Source organism: Chiloscyllium plagiosum, unplaced genomic scaffold (genome assembly GCF_037043375.1).
Source record: "Chiloscyllium plagiosum isolate Xiang-an unplaced genomic scaffold, Cpla_swu_hap1 HiC_scaffold_2, whole genome shotgun sequence".
NCBI lineage: Eukaryota > Metazoa > Chordata > Chondrichthyes > Orectolobiformes > Hemiscylliidae > Chiloscyllium > Chiloscyllium plagiosum.
This window is the reverse complement of record NW_028270140.1, coordinates 13,163,623-13,186,157: the sequence shown is the minus strand read 5'-3', so window position 1 is coordinate 13,186,157 and position 22,535 is coordinate 13,163,623. Positions and strand designations below refer to the sequence as shown.

The following is a 22,535-nucleotide window of genomic DNA, read 5'->3' as shown; positions in this document are numbered from 1 at the left end:
ATTCTATTTGGTAGGGCTCTCCATTGAAATTGTGGCTAATGCTATCACTCCTGTATCTGCAAAACATGGCTGAGGTGAGGTACAGAGCTTCTTGTAGTTCCACAAGACTAACAATTGAGCACACTGTTGAAGATGAGGTTCCAGTACCTCAGCCACGGCAGAGCTGTGTCTTGAAAAGTGGTGAGTAACTTTGTGGTCTGCTACAATCCTTAGATGGGGAGAATGGGGAGATTATAAGTGAGCAGGTTGACAGGCATATTAGGGCTTCAGTATAAAATACCAAGTCCACGAAGAGACATGTGAGGGAGGTACGTGATTCCTTTATTTTGAATATGTTCCACCAAAAGTAATATCCCTGAAAGCCTTGATGGTCTAGGGATGACTTTCATGCAAGCAGTACATCTTCACCCAATTCCCCAAGCTTCCTTTGGAAAAATCTTCCAGTCTCGTATCCTCTACCCCTGAGAAGGACAGGGCAGCAGGAATATAGGAATCCCACCACCTACAAGCCAACCTCTAAACCGCACATGACCTTGACCTGAAATAGTGTACTGAAAATGAGAAAGTGGAAAATGTAGGATTTAATGAAAATATAGATGCGTGTCTGTAATATACTATGATGTGACTGTAATCCCAGTGGTTATGAGTTGGGCTCAGTTAGAAGAATGGGACTTGTACAAACCCGAAGATGGGACTCTGCATTCTTACCATCATGTAGATATTGATTATATACAATTTAAAAGAAACCCAGGCATATATGAGTTCGCATGAAGAACAGAAAAATCCAGATTAATCTAGAATTTACTTGACATGTACCAAACACCCTGAGTCTTCCTTGCCATCAAAGGAGCTCTGGTTTTGGTTTGCCTCTCCTTTCCTCTTGTTGGAATGTGTTTGATCAGTAGGTGAAACATCCCTTCCTTAAAGGTCATCCAGTGTTGCAATTCCAAGAGGGATGAATGAATTTGTTCCACTTTATCCAACACTAAAGAAAAATGCATGTATTTCCCTTGATTTCACTTTTTTTTGTGCATTAACTTTGCAGACATTTTAGTACTGGAGTAAGACTCTAAACAACATTGAAACCCTTCAGATACAAATTTTCTTGTCACTTCCCCTGCTGCTCGACATTATTTACATAGAGAGCTTGGGGTTCGACTTAACCCTTTCCCAACTCTCCACTAATTGTGCATTTAATAAAAAGCAGATAATTTACGCATTCAGATTGCAACTGTTATTTCTGATGTTGATCAACAGTGATTTGCAGGCAACTGAAATGCCACGGAAAGCAAGTGGAAACTCCAAATTCTGGGACCTATTTTGATGTTTTAATCAGGAAGTGAACAGGGAGACCTCTGTAGCTTTTCCATGTTTGGTTAGAGATAAAAAAACTGCAGATGCTGGAATCTAAAGTAGACGGGCAGGAGGCTGGAAGAGCACAGCAAGCCAGGCAGCATCAGGAGGCAGAGAAGTTGATGTTTCGGCTATAACCCTTCTACAGAACAGGGATGGGTGTAGGGGGAGCTGCGGATAAAGGGGGTGGCGGAGGCATGGTGGTGAAGTGGGGATAGGTGAAGACAAGTAGAGGTACGACCTGGTTGGTCAATGGGAGGAATGAATACTTTGGTGGCAGGGAGGAGTGGGGGGGAGAGGGAGGGGCTCAGAGGAGAGGTGGGGGGTGGGAATGGAGGTTATTTGAAATTGGAGAACTCAATGTTGAGTCCTCCAGGCTGTAGGCTGCTCAGGCGGAAGATGAGGTGTTATTCCTCTAATTTGCAGTTTGGTTCATTGTGGCCACTCTTCCAACCAGAGGTTCATCTGCCTCTCTTCCAACTGAGTTAGACAGAGGTTCACCTGCCTGCCTTCCAACCGAGTTAGACAGAGGTTCACCTACCTGTCTTCCAACCTAGTTAGACAGAGGTTCATCTGCCTCTCTTCCAACTTGGTTAGGCAGAGGTTTACCTGCCTCTCTTCCAACCTGGTTAGATAGAGGTTCATCTGCCTGTCTTCCAACTTGGTTAGACAGAGGTTCATCTGCCTCTCTTCCAACCTGGTTAGACAGAGGTTCATCTGCCTCTCTTCCAACTTGGTTAGGCAGAGGTTTACCTGCCTCTCTTCCAACCTGGTTAGATAGAGGTTCACCTGCATCTCTTCCAACCTAGTTAGACAGAGGTTCATCTGCCTCTCTTCCAACTTGGTTAGGCAGAGGTTTACCTGCCTCTCTTCCAACCTGGTTAGATAGAGGTTCATCTGCCTGTCTTCCAACTTGGTTAGACAGAGGTTCATCTGCCTCTCTTTCAACCTGGTTAGACAGAGGTTCATCTGCCTCTCTTCCAACTTGGTTAGGCAGAGGTTTACCTGCCTCTCTTCCAACCTGGTTAGATAGAGGTTCACCTGCATCTCTTCCAACCTAGTTAGACAGAGATTCACCTGCCTCTCTTCCAGCCGAGTTAGACAGAGGTTCACCTGCCTGTCTTCCAACCTAGTTAGACAGAGGTTCACCTACCTGTCTTCCAACCTAGTTAGACAGAGGTTTACCTGCATCTCTTCCAATCTGGTTAGACAGAGGTTCATCTGCCTCTCTTCCAACCTAGTTAGACAGAGATTCACCTGCCTCTCTTCCAACCTAGTTAGACAGAGGTTTACCTGCCTCTCTTCCAATCTGGTTAGACAGAGGTTCATCTGCCTCTCTTCCAACCTGGTTAGACAGAGGTTCATCTGCCTCTCTTCCAATCTGGTTAGACAGAGGTTCATCTACCTCTCTTCCAACCTAGTTAGACAGAGGTTCATCTGCCTGTCTCTAACTTGGTTAGACAGAGGTTCACCTGCCTCTCTTTCAACCTGGTTATACAGAGAGTCAACTGCCTGTCTTCCAACCTAGTTAGACAGAGGTTCATCTGCCTCTCTTCCAACCTAGTTAGTCAAAGGTTCACCTGCATCTCTTCCAACTTAGTTAGAGAGATGTTCACATGCCTCTCTTCCAACCTAGTTTATTGCATCAGTTGCTTCCAGTGTAGTCTCCTGTAGACTAGGGAGACCAAATGTAAACTTAAGGAATGGTTTGCCGAGCATTTCAGCCGGGCCTGCAGGGACTGACCTGACCTCCCAGTCACCGTCCATTTTAATTCCCCTTCTTATTTCCTTTCCGACATGACCATCCTTGGCCTTCTCAATTGCCACAACAAACCAAACTGCTAATTGGTGGATCAATACTTCATCTTCCGCCTGGGCAGCCTACTGCCTAGAAGACTCAACATTGAGTTCTCCAGTTTCAAATAACCTCCCTTCCTATCCCCCGACTCCCTTTCCAGCTCCTCCCCCTCCCTTCCACTCCTCCCTGCCACCTAACAGATTCATTCCTCCTATTGACCAACCAGTTTGTACCCTCTACCTGTCTTCACCTATCCCCACTTCACCACCACTCCCTCTATCTGTGGCTCCCCCTATACCCAACCCCAATTCTGTAGAAGGGTTACACCCGAAATGTCAACTTCTCCACCCCCCTGATGCTGCCTGACTGGCTGTGTTCTTCCAGCCTCCTGCCTGTAGTTTTCCCATACAGAAGCAGTTCTCTGGGCACAAGAGACTCATCAGGTAAATGCAAAACCATCCTCTGAAGTCCAGAGATTGTTTAAACGCTGCTTCCTCCCCACCAAGTAAAATCATTATGTCACCTATTTCAGACTCCTACCACCTGAAACCATTCTTACTGCCATCTATTTTAAATGTGGTGGATAACCAATGCCCACCACCTCTAATTTCCAGTGGTTGCTCTCTGTCCTCTCTACAGCTGTTTCAGGTGAAAAATAGTCTGACTGTATTTAATTGGATCCCAACAGTTAAAATTACCATGATCTACTGCTTCCTCTGCTGGGTACTGCATTTAAAAACAACCTCCATGTAAGTGGGGCATTTGTTGAAGTTGTGCTATGAAGGCAAATCGCTGTGAGGAAATTTGCCCCTTCTGATGCCGACCACATTCTCATTCATTTTTTAATGCCTGCAGCTATAAAACTGGGCTGTGTGATGCTGCTGACTTCAGCACAACAGGACCCCACAAAATAAATAATAGCAGGGGATTCACTTCGGATGGCTTAGAGCTAGGCTGGTGTTGATCATAAAGCTATGGAGAACACCGATGCAGGTACTCTATGTGAATGGTAAAGGCAGAAAAGCTTGTTAATTCAGTTAGCATCTGATGCTAATTTTGCACTGATTTTGTCATTTTGACTCATACTTTTTCTGTTAGACCCTTAAACCCCAACAACATGAGAATACAACCTACACAAGGGATGCTCTTAGCATTATTCAAAGATATTGCCATCCAACTTTTAGGTGAGGTACTTTTGACTTTCCACTTGCTGCTGCAAAGCTTCTGGAAGTCACTGTGCTGTGCAAGAGGGTTAGATAGCAGGTGCAGAGCAAGAGAACAGACATTGTGCATATGAAGCAGAGAGAAGCAGGAGGTATATGAATACGACTCTGCCAGGTTAATGGACTTCTCCATGAGGCAGCAACCTATTGACTGCACAAATGTAATCTCTGAAGTGCTTCAATTCAGTGGGGTACTAGAACCATGAAGGGAATTCACTCACTAAACCTTCTGATGCTTAATGCTCAGATTATCATCTGATGCATTCCTGCTTTCTAAGAAAAATTGCACCAATCAGCCATTTCAACTATCTTTGAGCTGCCACATCAAATCAGCATATATTGTCTGGCAACAAGAACTGCACACTGTATACGTGACTGATAATGACTCCCCTCTGTCATGCAACTGAATGCAGGTTAGATTAGATTAGATTAGATTAGATTAGATTAGATTAGATTAGATTACTTACAGTGTGGAAACAGGCCCTTCAGCCCAACAAGTCCACACTGACCCGCCGAAGTGCAACCCATCCAGACCCATTCCCCTACATTTACCCCTTCACCTAACACTACGGGCAATTTAGCATGGCCAATTCGCCTAACCTGCACATTTTTTGGACTGTGGGAGGAAACCGGAGCACCCGGAGGAAACGCAGGCAGACACGGGGAGAATTTGCAAACTCCACACAGACAGTCACCTGAGGCGGGAAATGATCCCGGGTCTCTGGTGCTGTGAGGCAACAGTGCTAACCACTGTGCCACCACGGTTGTGGTTGTGGTTCTAGAATTGACAGTCATGCTATATGAAATTGTCCATCAACATCTTAAATAAATCATTGCACTTCCTGGACTGGTCAAGAGGGAGCACTACAACACTCACCAGAATATGTCTCCTCATTTCTGAGACGAAATTACCCATTTCAAAATCTTGATGTCTTATTGACTCTGAGATGAACTTTTGATCCTGCATTCATGCCATCCTAGGATTTCCATCTCTGCAACATCACCCACTTTCATCCTTTCATCAGCACTTCCAAGCTGGAAATGATGAATTTTTGATCTCTGTGTAAAGTTTTATGCCAGGTTTGATCTGGAATCTTTCATGGTATTTGACAGACTGCAGACTATGACAGGTGGGCGGCACGGTGGCACAGTGGTTAGCACTGCTGCCTCACAGCGCCAGAGACCCGGGTTCAATTCCCGCCTCAGGCGACTGATTGTGTGGAGTTTGCACGTGTCTGCGTGGGTTTCCTCCGGGTGCTCCGGTTTCCTCCCACCATCCAAAGATGTGCAGGTCAGGTGAATTGGCCATGCTAAATTGCCTGTAGTGTTAGGTAAGGGGTAAATGTAGGGGTATGGGTGGGTTTCGCTTCGGCGGGTCGGTGTGGACTTGTTGGGCCGAAGGGCCTGTTTCCACACTGTAATCTAATCTAGTCTGTGAGTTCATTAAGTATTGTGATATGCAATGCCATCTGTCTTTTCCTATCTAGTATCTCATTGAATTCCCTATCGGAAATGTCTGCAGAAGAACTTGCCTCTGGGGAGCTATCACAAATGTAATCCTTTCTCGATGGCCTTGCTGCAAATCATTCATGACTGATGGCTTGCCATGTGCAGATCCTATCTCCACACTATCTTCTAAGGTAGACCTGGTGCCAGTGTCTGGGATGGTGGCTGTCAATGTCAGATCAAGTGATTGTGTTTCTTCCTCAGAGGTCTGCTGTTCCTTCTTGATGAGGCGGCAGTTCTTGTTGGTCTGAGAGCATAAATGCACAAACGGAGAGTTGATATGAGGGATGGTGGGGGGGGGGGGGTGTTGACAGTGAAAGTGGGATTTGCCTGGTTACACAGCTTACACACCAGATTGTTGACTTAGAGTTGGGCTTGAAAAAGTGTATGAGGCAGGAGCAATGTTAGTTGCCACAATTTCACTGGCAGCCATGACATTAATACCAAGCACTGTCCGTCCCCAAGAAATGAAGGCATTCAGCTGTATCTGTCTCTTTTCTAGTGTGCCATCTTTTCCTGGTCGTTGGAGAGTAAAGGATTAACTATACCTTTATTCTAATAATAGCTACTAATTGTATGAATAAGGAACTACATGGTTTGATCATATGGAATTGGGACCTGTGCGTGAGCCTCCATAGATGTTCTCCGTTGGTCCATTCACAGGAACTGTGTTGAGTCCTCGTTTATCCTGTAGCCTTAAAAATCCAGAATACCTAAGTTTATCTACACTCCTATAAAGCTTTCCACTGACAAACATGAAAATCATGAAATCCAGAATATTTGAATGCAACCTATGCAGAGACACAGTCAGTTCAGATACACCAATACACAGAAACATGCACATTTCAGTAAATTGAATTAAATTAAATCCTAAATATAAGCCCATCGTAACAGCAGTGTATATGGTATCAAAAGCACAGGATCATCAAAAAAATGAACTGTTGGATTTGCAGCCAAAACAAGACTAATGGGGACGAACAGGTGGAATATGCAAATAGATTTGTGATTCAATGTCATTTTCAAATTAATTCAATACTCTAGAGTGTAACCAGAGACAAAGATTCCACAAAAGAAGATTTGTTTTCTTTGATCATGGCTAGCCTGCCAGTTGCATGCTGACAGGTTCTCTGTTTAAGCAGGCAAATTCTATGACTTAAATTTGCTATTCACCTAATTTCCATAGTAATGAAAGTAACTTATCAAGAGCTTATGAGCTAGAGATAGCAACCATTGAAACCTCCAGCTTAAAATGCCTTAAAAAAAGAACAACAGACAGACTTTCAGAAATAAGCTTAAATAAATAAAAAAACGACCCTCCAAATTTGAATTGTTCACTTGCTCAGGTGCCTGCTGTTTCCATTCTTTCCCCTTTATTGTCACTCACGGAATTATATAATTAAGCATCTGACTGTTAAAGTAGTTTCCATATTGTGCACTAAACGAAAGAGAGTTTAAGGAGCTCGATGCTTGGTTTCATTCAGCAATAGTCTATTTTCACAAAACAACATAAGTTAGGTCTCAAAGAGCAGAGATCTGCATCACGGAATACTGTTAAGAAATGACAATTATTCAAGAAAAGTAAAAATAACACCATCTGATTTGGTTTACAAATATGTCCTACTGAACATTAGCAAATTACTTTCATCTGTGGATTTTGTGGCAGCTCTTTACACAATAGTTGATTTCATTTGTAGATGAGCTGCATCCTTGCCTTCTAATTGACTGGTATAGGTGGCAATTTTCTATTACAGACCAATTATCAATTCAACACTCTGAATCCTGAACAGATTGGTCTCTTGGGATTGATCTTGTTTTTGCCTGATGAAAACTGCATTATAATAAGGTTGCTTTTCCTCTATATCAATGGGATTAGTAATAACATTGCATGTAAGTCCATATTATTAAAAATATCTGAGAAGCAAGGTTTGACATTTTTATCAGCCTGCTCCACAGGAATAGTGATTACAGTGCCAGGACAACATGACACAGTTTCACATGGTGTACTATGAAAGCACTATTATTGTTGTTACTTAGACAGAAACAATGGCAGGAATTCATACTGTTTCATTATAACTCTTACAAAAATGTATTTGTTTGACGTTTAACAGAAAACAAAATGAAGTAGTGCAAGCCATGCCTATTCTTTTGAATTATTTTGAAATATGTCACAATAGAAAGCTAAGGAATTTGGTGGTGAAACAGGTAAAGGAACAATATATTGCATTTATATCACACATTTAATGTAGTAGAGCACCCCAAGACATTTTACAGGAGTGTAATCAAGTATAATGTTACATTGGGCTGTATGAAAGATATTACATGTGAATAAAAGCTTGATCAAACATGTAAGCTTTAAGGAATGCCATAAAGGATAAGAAAACATATGAGAGGCAGAATGATTTAAAGAGGAGATTCAGTTCTTAGCACCTGAGATGGTCGGAAGTAAAAGGATAAACAGCAGGCTTTACAAGGATGCTAAAGCCTTGGAGAGAGAGCAAAGAGATTAACTATAATTATACCAGGAATGAGGGATTTGAGATACAAGGAAAGATTAGAGAAATTGAGTTTGTTCTCTTTGGAGTAGAGAAGATTAAGAGGTGACCTTAATAAGGTATTCAAAATAATGAGCAATTTTGACACAGTAAAGAAGGGTATTCTGTTTCCAGTAGTTGGTCAGTAAATAGGAGGCATCATTTCAAGATTGAACGAGAGCAAAGAGTGAGATGACGAGAAACTTCTTTACTCAGAAAATTGTTAGAATTTCGAATGAACTGTGTGGGACAGTGGTGTAGGTGGATTTCATATAAGGTTTCAAAAGTGAACTGGAAATATGTTTGAAAGTGATTAATTTAGAGGGCAGTGGAGATAGGGCTGGAGAATGGGACTAGCTGTGTAGCTCTTTTGAGAACTGATAGAGACATGATGGTTCAAATGGCCATCTTCTGTACTGTTAATGCTATGATTCTACATCATATACTTGCATGGGAATGTGCCCTGGGGAGGAGATGTTGGGTGTTACAGATGACCAATGCAACAGAAGGAATGGTCCCTTCAGAAAGCTGAAAGGGGAGGGGAAAATGTGTTTGCTGATGCTTTCTTGCTGGTAATAACAGAAATGGTGGAGGATAACCTGGTGAATGTGAGGGCTATTGAGAGTGGAAGATGAGGTCAAAACTAACTTTATCATTAATTGCATGATTGCTTTGAGGTGGGAAGTTCAACACTTTCAGGTCCTAGCCAAGATTCCCATTTTCAAATGGCTGACGGCTAGTGCTTATCCTTTTATTGTCACTCTCACTTCATTTACTTGCAACTTTGTTCCTTTATCTGCCCTCTTACCACTCCCTTCTTTCTTGAACAATATACTCTTTTGTCATCTAACCTTTTCTGCCTTCCACCTTTGAGAAGGGAAGAGTTTCAAAGCTATCCCGGCAAGCTGGGAAAGAGTGCAAGAGCAGCCAGAGGCCAGAGGCCAAAGATCACAGAGAATCACAGAAGTTTCTATGGCTCACTATCCAGGAAAGTGGTGAGGGGGTGCTCACATTCAGAGTGAAAAGATCAAATTTATGAGGATTTGAAACAAAGTTGGAAGATTTGCATTTTTTTCCCTTAAGAGACACTCTAATAGGAAAATCTCACTGCAAAATTTAGTTCTGGGTTACAAGACATTAGACTAGAAAGGGAAAAAGGTGTAAGTTAACCCTTGGGAATTAAGAATCGTTTTGGACTGAACCTGAGAAAATGGAATAATGATTTAAGGATCAGTATAACATATACTGTGAAGTGAGCTTTTCAGTTGTGTTAAAAATAAAATTGGAAAGTTCAGTTCCACAGTTAAAAATGTAAAGTTGTCTACAACAACTTCAGTGGTGTTTAGTAAATAGTATTTTTGGTCTTGTTGCTACAGTAAAGGTCTTAAAACATGAAATCTTGTCATGTCAGCCAGTGTTGGATGAGTTTGCTGCTCAGACAGAGATGTGGGTCATTTCCCACAGTCTTTTTATTTCTCCTCATTCTGCATTTATACTGTGACAGATCATGATTGGCTGAAGCCTCATTCACAAACTTGTGTTCACTTTCTCCCCTTCCATGTTCAAATCCTGGTCATGACAAATCTATCAAATCCTAATCGATGTTTGGCTTCCAGTTCCTGACTGCAAAATATCTCCATCTAATAGCCTAGAAAAATTAAAAACTGGAAGTTTGAATCTATTTCTTTAAGTTATTTGCCTCTACAGTGATCATACAGGTAATTATTTGTTCATCTGGAAGAATGTGTGGTCTCTAAAATATAGCTTGTGTTAAAACTCCCAACCTTGAAAAAATCTATCATTACTGTATATTATACAGTATCACGCACAAAGAAAGCAAGCAGCAAGTGAAATATCTTTGGAAACCCAGCAGAAAAGATCCTGCCTCAAATTTTGCACTGACTGCATTGGAAAATCAGAGAAAATTCAAGACAATCTTAGTTGAGTCAATTAAGGAAAAGGGCAGTAGGAAATTCAGGGAATTAGGATCTAGATTAGAGTGGTGCTGGAAAAACACAGCAGGTCAGGCAGCATCTGAAGAGCAGGAAAATCTACATTCTGGGCAAAAGCCCTTCATCAGGAATGAGGCAGGGAGCCTCTGAGGTGGAGAGATAAATGGGAGGGGGTGGGGCTGGGGATAAGGTAACTAAAAGTACAATAGGTGGATGGAGTTAGGGATGGAGATGATAGGTTGGAGAGGAGGGTGGAGTGGATAGATGGGAAGGAAGATTGGCAGATAGGACAGGTCATGAGGATGGTATGAGTTGGCAGGTTGAAACTGGGGTAAGGTGGGGGGAGGGGAAATGAGGAAACTGGTGAAGTCCACATTGATGCCCTGAAAATGAAGTGTTCCAAGGCAGAAGATGAGGCGTTCTTCTTCCAGGCGTTGAGTGGTGAGGGAGTAGTGGTGGATGAGGCCCAGGACATGCATGTCCTCAGCCACGGGGTGGTGGGGTTGATTGGTGCGGGTGTCCCGGAGATATCCCCTGGCGGAAATGTCGGTGGATGATGCGGTTTATGCAGAGGTTGGTAGGATGGATGGTGAGGACTGGGGGGGTTCTGTCCTTGTGGTTGGAGGGGTGGGGCTTGAGGGCAGAGATGCGGGACATGGATGAGATGCATTGGAGAGGATCTTCAACCAGGTGGGAAAGCAAATTACTGTCCTTAAAGAAGGAGGCCATCTGGTGTATTCTGTGGTGGAACTGGTTTCCTGGGAGCAGATATGGCGGAGGTGGAGGAGTTGGGAATACGGGATAGCATTTTTGCAGGAGGTAGGGTGGGAAGCGGTAGCTGTGGGAGTCAGTGGGTTTGTAAAAAATGTCACTGTTAAGTCAGTCATCATTGATGGAGATGGGGACGTCCAATAAGGGGAGGGAGGTGTCAGAAATGGTCCAGGTGAATTTAAGGTCTGGATGGAATATGTTGGTGAAGTTGATAAATTGCGCAATCTCCTTGCGGGAGCACGAGATGGCGCCAATGCAGTCATCAATGTAGCGGAGGAAGGGGGGGTGAGTGGTGCCAGTGTAACTACGGAAGATGGACAGTTCTACGTAGCCACCACCCATGCCCTCCACCTCCTTCAAGACTTCCATTTCCCGGCCTCCAATGTCTCATCTTCACCATGGATATCCAATCCCTCTACACCTCCATCCACCATGACAAGGGCCTCCAAGCCCTCCATTTCTTCCTCCCCCAACATCTCCACCAGTACCCTTCCACTGACACTCTCATTCATTTGGCTGAACTGGTCCTCACCCTTAACAGTTTCTGTTTTGAATCCTCCCACTTCCTCCAGACGAAATGGGTAGCCATGGGCACCCGCATGGGCCCCAGCTATGCCTGTCTCTTTGTTGGATACATAGAACAGTCCATCTTCCGTAGATACATCGGCACCACTCCCTACCTCTTCCTCCGCTACATTGATGACTGCATCAGCGCCACCTCGTGCTCCCGCAAGGAGATTGAGCAGTTCATCAACTTCACCAGCACATTACACCCTGACCTTAGATTCACCTGGACCATCTCTGACACCTCCCGTCCCTTCCTGGACCTCTCCATCTCCATCAATGAAGACTGACTTAAAACTAACATTTTTTTACAAACCCACTGACTCCCACATCTACCTGGATTACACCTCTTCCCACTCTACCTCCTGCAAAAATGCTATCCCGTATTCCCAATTCCTCCACCTCCGCTGAATCTGCTCCCAGGAGGACCAGTTCCATAACAAAACACACCAGATGGCCTCCTTCTTTAAGGACCGTAATTTGCCTGACCACATGGTTGAAGATGCCCTCCAACGCATCTCATCCATGTCCCGCATCTCCACCCTCAAACCCCACCCTCCAACCGCAACAAAGACAGAACCTGCCCCCCCCACCCCAGTCCTCACCTTCCACCCTGCCAACCTCCACAAAAACCGCATCATCCGCTGACATTTCCGCCACCTACAAACAGACCCCACCACCAGGGATATATTTCCCTCCCCACCCCTATCCGCTTTCCACAAAGACCATTCCCTCCATGACTACCTGCTCAGGTCCACGTGCCACAACAACCCACCCTCCCCTCCTAGCACCTTCCCCTGCTACCGCAGGAATTGCAAAACCTGCGCCCACACCTCCCCCCTCACCTCCATCCAAGGCCCCAAAGGAACCTTCCACATCCATCAAAGTTTGATATGCACATCGACCAATGTCATTTATTGTATCTGTTGCTCCCGTGCAGTCTCCTTTACAGTGGGGAGCCTGGATGCCTCCTAGCAGAGCACTTTAGGGAACATCTCTGGGACACCCGTACCAATCCACCCCACCGCCCCGTGGCCCAATATTTCAACTCCCCCTCCCACTCTGCCAAGGACATAGAGGAACTGGGCCTTCTCCACCGCCACTCCCTCACCACTCAATGCCTGGAGGAAGAACACCTCATCTTCCACCTCAGAACACTCCATCCCCAGGGCTTCAATGTAGACTTCACCAGTTTCCTCATTTCCCCATCCCCCATCTTACCCCAGTTGTTTCAACCTGCCAGCTCAGCACCATCCTCATGACCTGTCCTACTTGCCAATCTTCCTTCCCACCTATCCGCTCCACCCTCCTCTCTGACCTATCACCTCCATCCCCACCTCTATCCCCACCACTATCTACCTATTGTACTCTTAGCTACTTTCTCCCCAGCCCCTCCCATTTATCTCTCCACCCCTGAGGCTCCCCGCCTCATTCCTGATGAAGGGCTTTTGCCGGAAATGTCGATTTTCCTGCTCCTCAGATGCTGCCTGACCTGCTGTGCTTTTCCAGCACCACTCTAATCTAGACTCTGATCTCCAGCATAGGTAGTCCTCACTTCCGCCTAATTCAAGGAATTAGTCTGGGTCACTCTGGAAAACCTTCTCACTCCTATTTAGTGTGCATCATGGTATTCAGTTTAGAGGAACTAAATAAAGGTAAATAACTTCAAGTGGTTGGAAAGAGAATTCAGGATAAAGTTAAAAAAAGTAATGCTTGGAAATGAATGTTTTAGATTTTTAGATTAGATTAGATTAGATTACATTACAGTGTGGAAACAGGCCCTTCGGCCCAACAAGTCCACACCGACCCGCCGAAGCGAAACCCACCCATACCCCTACATTTACCCATTACCTAACCCTACGGGCAATTTAGCATGGCCAATTCACCTGACCCTGCACATCTTTGGACTGTGGGAGGAAACCGGAGCACCCGGAGGAAACCCACGCAGACACGGGGAGAACGTGCAAACTCCACACAGTCAGTCGCCTGAGGCGGGAAGTGAACCCGGGTCTCAGGCTCTGTGAGGCAGCAGTGCTAACCACTGTGCCACCGTGCCGCCCACTATGCCACCGTGCCGCCCACATGTTCTTGATTGTACTGAAGTTCCATTTTGAAATATACAAGATGGGTCAGATTAGTATGTTCCATTTGTAAGTTTAACCGCTTTTTCTTTATTTGAATAATGTGTTGTTACAGAGAGCATTTAAATGTTCTTCTGCAAGAAATGTAATTTTGATACAATTGCATCTCAAAAAAAAGTTTTGTTTAAAGCAATCCAAAGGCATTTAACTGCAATATCAAGTTTTACTCATTTCCTGTCTCAACCTCATTGTTGTCGCACAAAAGGATGCAACAGATAAAATATGCTACCTAATCTGGGTGTCATCAAAGCCATTTCCTGCCCTATTTCTCTCTATTTTTGGATCCTTAGCACAAAAGCATATTAGAAATATTTTGAAGTAACGCAGTTGGTATTTTACAGTTCTTCATAAATGGAATGGTTGAAGCAATGACACAAGGCATTGTGAGATTTGCAGGATCGTACATCCTAAATTTCCACAAAGTTCTCCCGACTCCATCTGTGAAAGATGTAGAGATACAACATAGATACCTGCAAAATGATCATTATGCAGTTTTCTCAGGTTACTTTGCTGGGCTCCTGTCAATGTGGGTTCCTTAGAGTATCCTGTAAATTTTATTAATTTCTTATTGAGGAATTCCCCTACATGTGTCTAAAATTAAGTTTAACTTGAAAGTTGTCCAACAGCTGCAACAACTTGCAAATATGTTTTGCCTTTAATGTACAAAACATTCCAAAAACATTGCACAAGCCCCATCAAACTAGATTGGACAGTATATATCAAATAAAGAGCTATTAGGAGAGATGAGACAGGTTTAAAGCTGTGATCAAGGGGGAGCAGGTAGAGAGGCAAAGAGGTTTAGAGATGGAATTGCAGAGGTTAGAACCTAGTGCTTCAGGGTAACAAACGTGGAACAATTAAAACTGGGAATGCACAAGGGGCCAGAAGGAAGAGTGTAATTATTCTGGAATGTTATAGAACAAGGAAAGATTGCAGAGTCAGGGGAGGCAAAGGCTGTGGAGGGAGTTGTAAAGGAGATTGCAAGTTTTAGAATCGAGGCATTGGTCAGCAAGGAGCCAATGGTGATCAGTAAGCACAGGGGTGAATCAAGAGTTAACAGTCATAAAGGCTAGGTGTATTTCACAAAGGCATTAGTGAACTGTCAATTAATTTCTTGTTTCATTTCATCCTTTTTTAAAATGTTTTAATATTTTGTGTCAAAGTAGACCAATACTCAAGCTTCTGTTTAAAACAGGTTAAAGGTTAACCTATTGCAAGCCATTGTTGAAGGTTCCTTTAGAACAAATGGATAAAATTAACTTTAAAAATGCAAATTACCAAGAATAAATAAGACAAAAGAATACTTATAAGGAGGATGTCCCAACAAGTCTCTGTGGTAGACTATTGGGGTCCATTATCTGAGTGCCTTTTAGCTGAAAAGAATATTTTAACTTTTGAAGTCAGATCCAGTGGCTGTAATGGCTTATGTAGGTGAATACTTGATGTTTTCCTGTATAGGTAGACACAGCAGCTCAGCAGACTTTGGAAGGGAGATTTTCATTGTCTCCACTGTTGGTGTGTTTTCAGCGCTTACACACTGCTTGGCTTCCATTAACAAGAACAGCATTAGGTTTCTATATATTTGTCTTTATATCTTCCTTCAGTCAATTGTTCTCCTCCTGAAATATCTCCACAGAAGCCAACATTCTGTCACCAAGTCACCCTTTCTTTACATGTGGAGAATTCTTGGCACTGATCCAGCTCCCTCAGAACTTGCTCTCAGAGTGAACAGAACCTCTGATATTCCTGTTCTGTCAGTCAGGCCTCGCTGATTGGAACAGACTTGGGGGCGGCATGGTGGCACAGTGGTTAGCACTGTTGCCTCACAGCGCCAGGGACCTGGGTTAAATTCCCACCTCAGGCAACTGTCTGTGTGGAGTTTGCACATTCTCCCCGTGTCTGCATGGGTTTCCTCCGGGTGTTCCGGTTTCCTCCCACAGTCCAAAAATGTGCAGATTACGTGAATTGGCCATGCTGAATTGCCTGTAGTGTTAGGTGAAGGGGTAAATTTAAGGGGAATGGGTTTGAGTAGGTTGCTCTTCGGAGGGTCAGTGTGGACTTGTTGGGCCCAAGGGCCTGTTTCCACACTGTAGGTAATCTAATGTAATCTAATCATAAAAAGATTGACAGCCCCAATCAGGGAACCCCTATTCTATGAAGTTTACCTGGCTGACCTTGTTACAATCACTTACACCCTCTCCATCCACATCAGCCCCTCAAATGATCTGAGGATGTTGCTTAGAGTCTTATACTAGAGTTTTGCACACAAGCTGCTATAGGCCATTTCTAAAGAGGTTTCTGATGATTTTGGGGAATCAAGGGTTCCGAAAACAAAGAAGTTAATTACACTGAGTTCCTTTGATGTTCTTCCTCGAGTGTGCTGTTCTCTCTAAAGCTTGGATTCTCATACCCCTAATATCTGTTTGCCAACTTCTGGTGTTTCAAGAAACTTTGTATACCCAGGCATGTGTCTCTTACTTAGAACTTGCAGATGTCCAGTAAGGTGATCTGTAGCAGCCATGCTTGTAGCTTCTTGTGCCCATTTAAAGTAGGAATTATTTTTTCAACAATGTATAATTTCATAATTCTTTGTTTGTGACATAAAGACATGAATAAAGGCTTGGACATCAGATGAACCAAAACAGGACAGAGCTGGGCAATGTTACGTAGATGGAAAAAAGTGGTATTTACGCTGGAAGAAATTCCTGGAAATTCTCTGAGGATTTCATTTAAAGAGACTGGGTTCTATGTTGACCTGATAGAAGTCCCTATGAGAAAAGGAATGGTTGGCATTGGGCCTTCTGGCTCAGGCCAATCTGAAGGAATAACACAAGAAATAAATGAGGTCAGGTAGAATAACATCAGCCTCTGCAGAAAAGACAATGAGGACATCAAGGACAGCTTTCAGCAGAAGGTCCTATCTCTCCAACATCTTCTAGAGCATGATTCATGCATTCACATGATCCAAGACCTGTACGGAAAGAGACTGCACTTTACCAGTGAGCTCATAACCAGTGAGCATGTGGAACAAAACCCCATCCCTTAGAATACAGTCAAGACTGAATATCCTGTAGCTTTTGTTTTACACTATGGGCATATGCAAAGTTGCTGTATGTAATATGACATTTCACAATCCTTGACACCTTTACTGAAGGGAGCTCTCTGTGGCTTTATACACTTGGTGGAATGACTACGTAACAACCCCTGTTGTCAGTGAGGACCAGAGGTGCAGACCATTCAGATTCAACTGGATTGCAGGATTTCTCATGGACTGGGGATCAGTTGACTCACACATGTAGCAATGCAAGCACCTCATTTGGACTTGGAAGTTCAGGAATAAGATGGGATTCCACTCCCTCAAAGTATTGTTCACATGCAACCATGAGCTGTGGATGATTCAGGTAAACACCTGTTATCCAGTTAGTTGCATCATGAAACAATCACAGATCTTTCAGCATCCAACATAATTGCATGGGTGGTGTCAGGGTGACAAGCAACATACTCTGTTGCCATGGCTAAGGTCACTGGTGACTTGCTGCACTCTCCACTGTCTGCTGGTCATGAGAGATTGGGTGTTACCACCAGCAACTGAAGATGCGTTTGAGGGGTATATGCTATCATCAGACTTTTTGTCACATACTATACCTTCCAGGACTTAGAGAGTCTGTCATCTGCAGCCAATTGTGTCAAATCTTTCCTTATGCAGATCACTTTTGAAATGATCACCACCACCCATACCCACAAACCATCATCACGCACTATTTATACTAAAAATAATTAAAACATTACAATAACCAAAACACTTACAAACCTTAAACCATTTGACCTGGTGCTTACCCTCAGTGACTATAAGTGGTGTTGTCAACCTGGTGCTCCTGTGGAATGCAAGAAACCCATTGCTGGGAGTAGGCAAGGTGAATGGCTGCTGTGAATGTGAAGGCGGGAGTTCAGATGACCCTGGCAATGTTCATGAGAAGCTATAAGTTGTGATGCATTTGCCTCAGGCTACAAGTTTGAGTAACTGACAGATGTCTACAAGCACAATGACAGAATAACAATGAGAGAGCAGGAATACCAGCATTTGCAGAAAAATAAAATGAGCTCCTACTCTCCTTTCTCTTGGGATTCTTCCTCCTATTTCAGTTCCTTTCAGGAGAAGGGTGGATCTTTCTGCTGGGAGTCTTCAATGTTAAGGCCAGAGAGTACATCTTGTTTTGCCACTACATGAAATGTGATGAGACAGTGTTGGAACTTGGTAGATAAATTTTCAGGTATAAATATGGAGGTGTAAGAAAGCTAAAGTGTTGACATGTCCCTGGAGGTGCTGTCTGTGGGCATGGCATGCCTTGATCCCTTTGATTGAGGAGTATGACATGATGGAGTTCGGCTATCCCTCCTCCTGGTGAATTCCTGCTGTCTCATATTATATAGTATTTTTTTCCTGGAAAAGGAGTGGTGATTGCGAATGAATATTTTGGCAGATATGTTTTGTGTGTTTATGTAAAGTCTCACACAGTCAATGAGCAGGTGTCTAAAGGTGTGGGTCATACTTGTGAAGGATTCTACATGTTTTAAGATATTAGGGAAAGGTATAGAGGAGATGTCAGAGGTAGGTTCTTTACATAGAGAGTTGTGAATGCATGGAATGAGTTGCCAGCGGTAGTGGTAGAAGCAGAGTCATTAGGGATATTTATGCAACTGCTGGACTGGCACATGGAGAGCAGTGAGTTGAGGGGTGAATAGGTTAAGTTATTATATTTTACACTAGGATTAAACCTCGGCACAACATCGTGGGCCAAAGGGCCTGTTCTTTGCTGTACTTTTCTATGTTCTATGTGTCAAGTGAGTTTCAACATATTGTCAAATTGTGGATGTGTTGTGTTAAGTTTGTGGTGTTGGTGGTGGTACAGATTTTGACAAAAAGTTTTGTGAGATAGAATCTTATGTAGACCACTTATACACAGTCATTAATCTTGTTGGGGCTCTGAAACAAATGCCCTCAGCACAGTGCTCCTAGCTGTAACACATTGAAATCTTCTATCTGCTGCATTTAACATATCGCTCCTCAGTTGTATCTCCTTCATAAGGATCTCTGGTGTTGCTTTTGAGAACCACTGAGACTTTTCCTTCAGTTCTTGACCCATCCTGCCATCCTCCTCCTTCAGCTTCAATGGGCCAGCTGTAAATTCAAGATCCTCAATGGAAATATGGATATGAAGGCTAAATTCCAGCTCGTATTTTAGTGCACCAGGCACATTTACGGTACAGCAATTTGTAAATAGCCCTTAAATTGTGTGCTAAATCCAAACAATGATTTTTATTTTGTTCATTCATGGGGCATTAACATTCCTGGCTAGGTCTCTAATTGTCCCTGAGAAGCTAGTGGTGCACTACAGTCCATACCTAATACTGACATCAGCAGTGCTGTTAGAAAAGGAATTCCAGGATTTTGACTCAGCAATAGAGAAGAAACAGTTCCGGCCAGGATGGCAGAATATGTATGCAGCAGTGTTCTCAAGCACCTATTACTCTTGAAATAGGAATCATGAGTTTGGAAGGTGCTGCCGAGTTGCTTGGTGACTTGCTGCAGTGCCTTCTGTAGTAGTACATGATGCTGCCACAGTGTGCTGGAACGTTTAAAGTGGTGGTTGGGATGTTGATCAATGGAAGTTGCTCTTGGAAGTCGTTTAGCATCCTCATTGTTGTTACAAAGACATGCATCCAGGTGAATGAAAAATGTTCCATAATTGGATAGGCTTTGGGGAATCAAGAGATGAGTTACTCATCACAGTATTCTTAATCTCTGATCTAGGCTGGCCATCATAATACTTATATGGCAGGTCCAGGTAGGTTTCTGGACAATGTAAACCATTGGACGTTAATGGTTGGAAAATAAGTGATGGCAATGCTGTTAAATGGTTAAACTCTTTCATGTCATGCATGGTGATTACCTGGAACTTGTGTCACATGGATGTTACCTGCCACATGGATGAAGCCTGAATGACATCCAGGTCTTCCTCCATGTAGCACAGATTGCTTCAGTATCTGAACAGTCATAAATGGCAATGAACAGTGTGTAATCATTATTGAATATTCCCATTTCTGACCTATTATGGAGGGAGGCTCATTGAGGAAGCAGCTCAAGATGTTTGGACTTAGGACACTACCCATGAAACACACCTGCAGAGATGTCCTGGGCTGACACGTTTCTAAAAGGACAAATATATTTTTCTTGATGTTAGATTCAATCAAACGTTTTCTTGCTGTTACGAGCAGTCACTCTCACATCAGAGCTTTTATCCAAGTTTTGACCAAAGTCATAATGAGAATAGAAGCCTGAGCTCAAACTGAATATCGGTGAGCAGTTTATTGGTGAGTAAGTGACACTTGATAGCACTCGGTGCAAATCATCAGCAAATTTTGTAATCAACAGAATAGACAAATGGAAAGGTAATTGGTCAAATTGCATCTGTTTTCCTTGACTTGAATAGGACATACCTGAACAATTTTCTACATTGACAGGTAGATGCTTTTGCTGCATCCACACTCAAACAGCTTGGCTAGGGGTATGGCTAGTTGAAACTTTATTGCTGGAACAGCACAGCAGGTCAGGCAGCATCCAGGGAACAGGAGATTCGACGTTTCGGGCACAGGCCCTTCTTCAGGATTCCTGAAGAAGGGCCTGTGCCCGAAACGTCGAATCTCCTGTTCCCTGGATGCTGCCTGACCTGCTGTGCTGTTCCAGCACTAAAGTTTCAACTTTGATCTCCAGCATCTGCAGACCTCACTTTCTCCTAGGGGTATGGCTAGTTCTGGTACACAGTTCTCCAGCACCACAGCTGCTGTGTTTGGGCAATCTATAGCTTTTGCTGTATCCAATATCAATCAATCACTCCCAAAGCTGGAATGTAGTCTGGAGCCATGTCCTTGGTGGAACCCAAGCTGACATCAAGAGCAGGTGTTTTAAGTTTGTTTAACAAGTCCCAACACTTTGATGATGCCCCACAAGCCATCTGATGAAGGAGCAGTGCTCCGACAGCTTGTGCTTCCAAATTTGGACTATAACTTGGTGTTGTGTGATTTTTAACTATAATAATTAAAAGTAGACTGATGGAACAGTATTTGAACAGATTAGTTTGTTGTGAATTTCTGTGGACAGAAAATATCTGGGCAGTTTTTCACATCATCAGATGTCAGTATTGCTAAACATGCAGCTGGTTCTGGAGCATTAGTCTTCAGTACTACAGCTGGGATGATATTAAAGGCTATAGCCAGTGTGGAAGGCAGTGCATGCAGTGATCACATTGAAATCATGTGAAGTGAATCAAATTGGCTGAACAATGACATCTGTGAAATGAATCAGTTGGAAAACACGTGATTTATTGGTGGTTGTTAATCGGTAAGAAAAACACCATGGATGATTTGGTGATGGGATAAAAACAAAAGTGTGTAAGAACACTGCTGGATAAAAAGAAGAAAGAAAATTGGCACCTGTGATGCTGGGGACCCTAGGAATCATCCACTTGGCACTTTAGCCTGAAAGTCTTGTCAAATATTCCAGCCTTGCATTAACATTATGGGCTCCCCCATCATTGAAGATGGGGAAGTGTGTGAAATGTACTCTGAGTGGGAGAGTCCATCATCAAGAGCATTTCAGCAACACCATTACTGACCGAGGTGGCCCACTGCTGAAGGATATACATGACATTAAGGTCCTTTGCAAGTGGTGAGAAACTAAGAAAAGAATAATCTATTTGACCTCACTTCCTCCACCCTATCACAGGTGTATCTGAGTGTGGCTGATGTCGTGAGTGAGAGGCGGAGAAAGAGAGGCGGAGAAAGAGAGGCGGAGAAAGAGAGGCGGAGAAAGAGAGGCGGAGAAAGAGAGGCGGAGAAAGAGAGGCGGAGAAAGAGAGGCGGAGAAAGAGAGGCGGAGAAAGAGAGGCGGAGAAAGAGAGGCGGAGAAAGAGAGGCGGAGAAAGAGAGGCGGAGAAAGAGAGGCGGAGAAAGAGAGGCGGAGAAAGAGAGGCGGAGAAAGAGAGGCGGAGAAAGAGAGGCGGAGAAAGAGAGGCGGAGAAAGAGAGGCGGAGAAAGAGAGGCGGAGAAAGAGAGGCGGAGAAAGAGAGGCGGAGAAAGAGAGGCGGAGAAAGAGAGGCGGAGAAAGAGAGGCGGAGAAAGAGAGGCGGAGAAAGAGAGGCGGAGAAAGAGAGGCGGAGAAAGAGAGGCGGAGAAAGAGAGGCGGAGAAAGAGAGGCGGAGAAAGAGAGGCGGAGAAAGAGAGGCGGAGAAAGAGAGGCGGAGAAAGAGAGGCGGAGAAAGAGAGGCGGAGAAAGAGAGGCGGAGAAAGAGAGGCGGAGAAAGAGAGGCGGAGAAAGAGAGGCGGAGAAAGAGAGGCGGAGAAAGAGAGGCGGAGAAAGAGAGGCGGAGAAAGAGAGGCGGAGAAAGAGAGGCGGAGAAAGAGAGGCGGAGAAAGAGAGGCGGAGAAAGAGAGGCGGAGAAAGAGAGGCGGAGAAAGAGAGGCGGAGAAAGAGAGGCGGAGAAAGAGAGGCGGAGAAAGAGAGGCGGAGAAAGAGAGGCGGAGAAAGAGAGGCGGAGAAAGAGAGGCGGAGAAAGAGAGGCGGAGAAAGAGAGGCGGAGAAAGAGAGGCGGAGAAAGAGAGGCGGAGAAAGAGAGGCGGAGAAAGAGAGGCGGAGAAAG

The 22,535-nt window shown here is 44.0% G+C and overlaps 1 long non-coding RNA gene across 2 annotated transcripts in view; it reads left to right on the top strand.

The window, feature by feature from the left end:
- LOC148151822 (uncharacterized) overlaps window positions 1-22,535 on the top strand; it is a 68,469-nt gene that overhangs the window by 38,425 nt on the left and 7,509 nt on the right. The gene's annotated exons all lie outside the window — the stretch shown is intronic.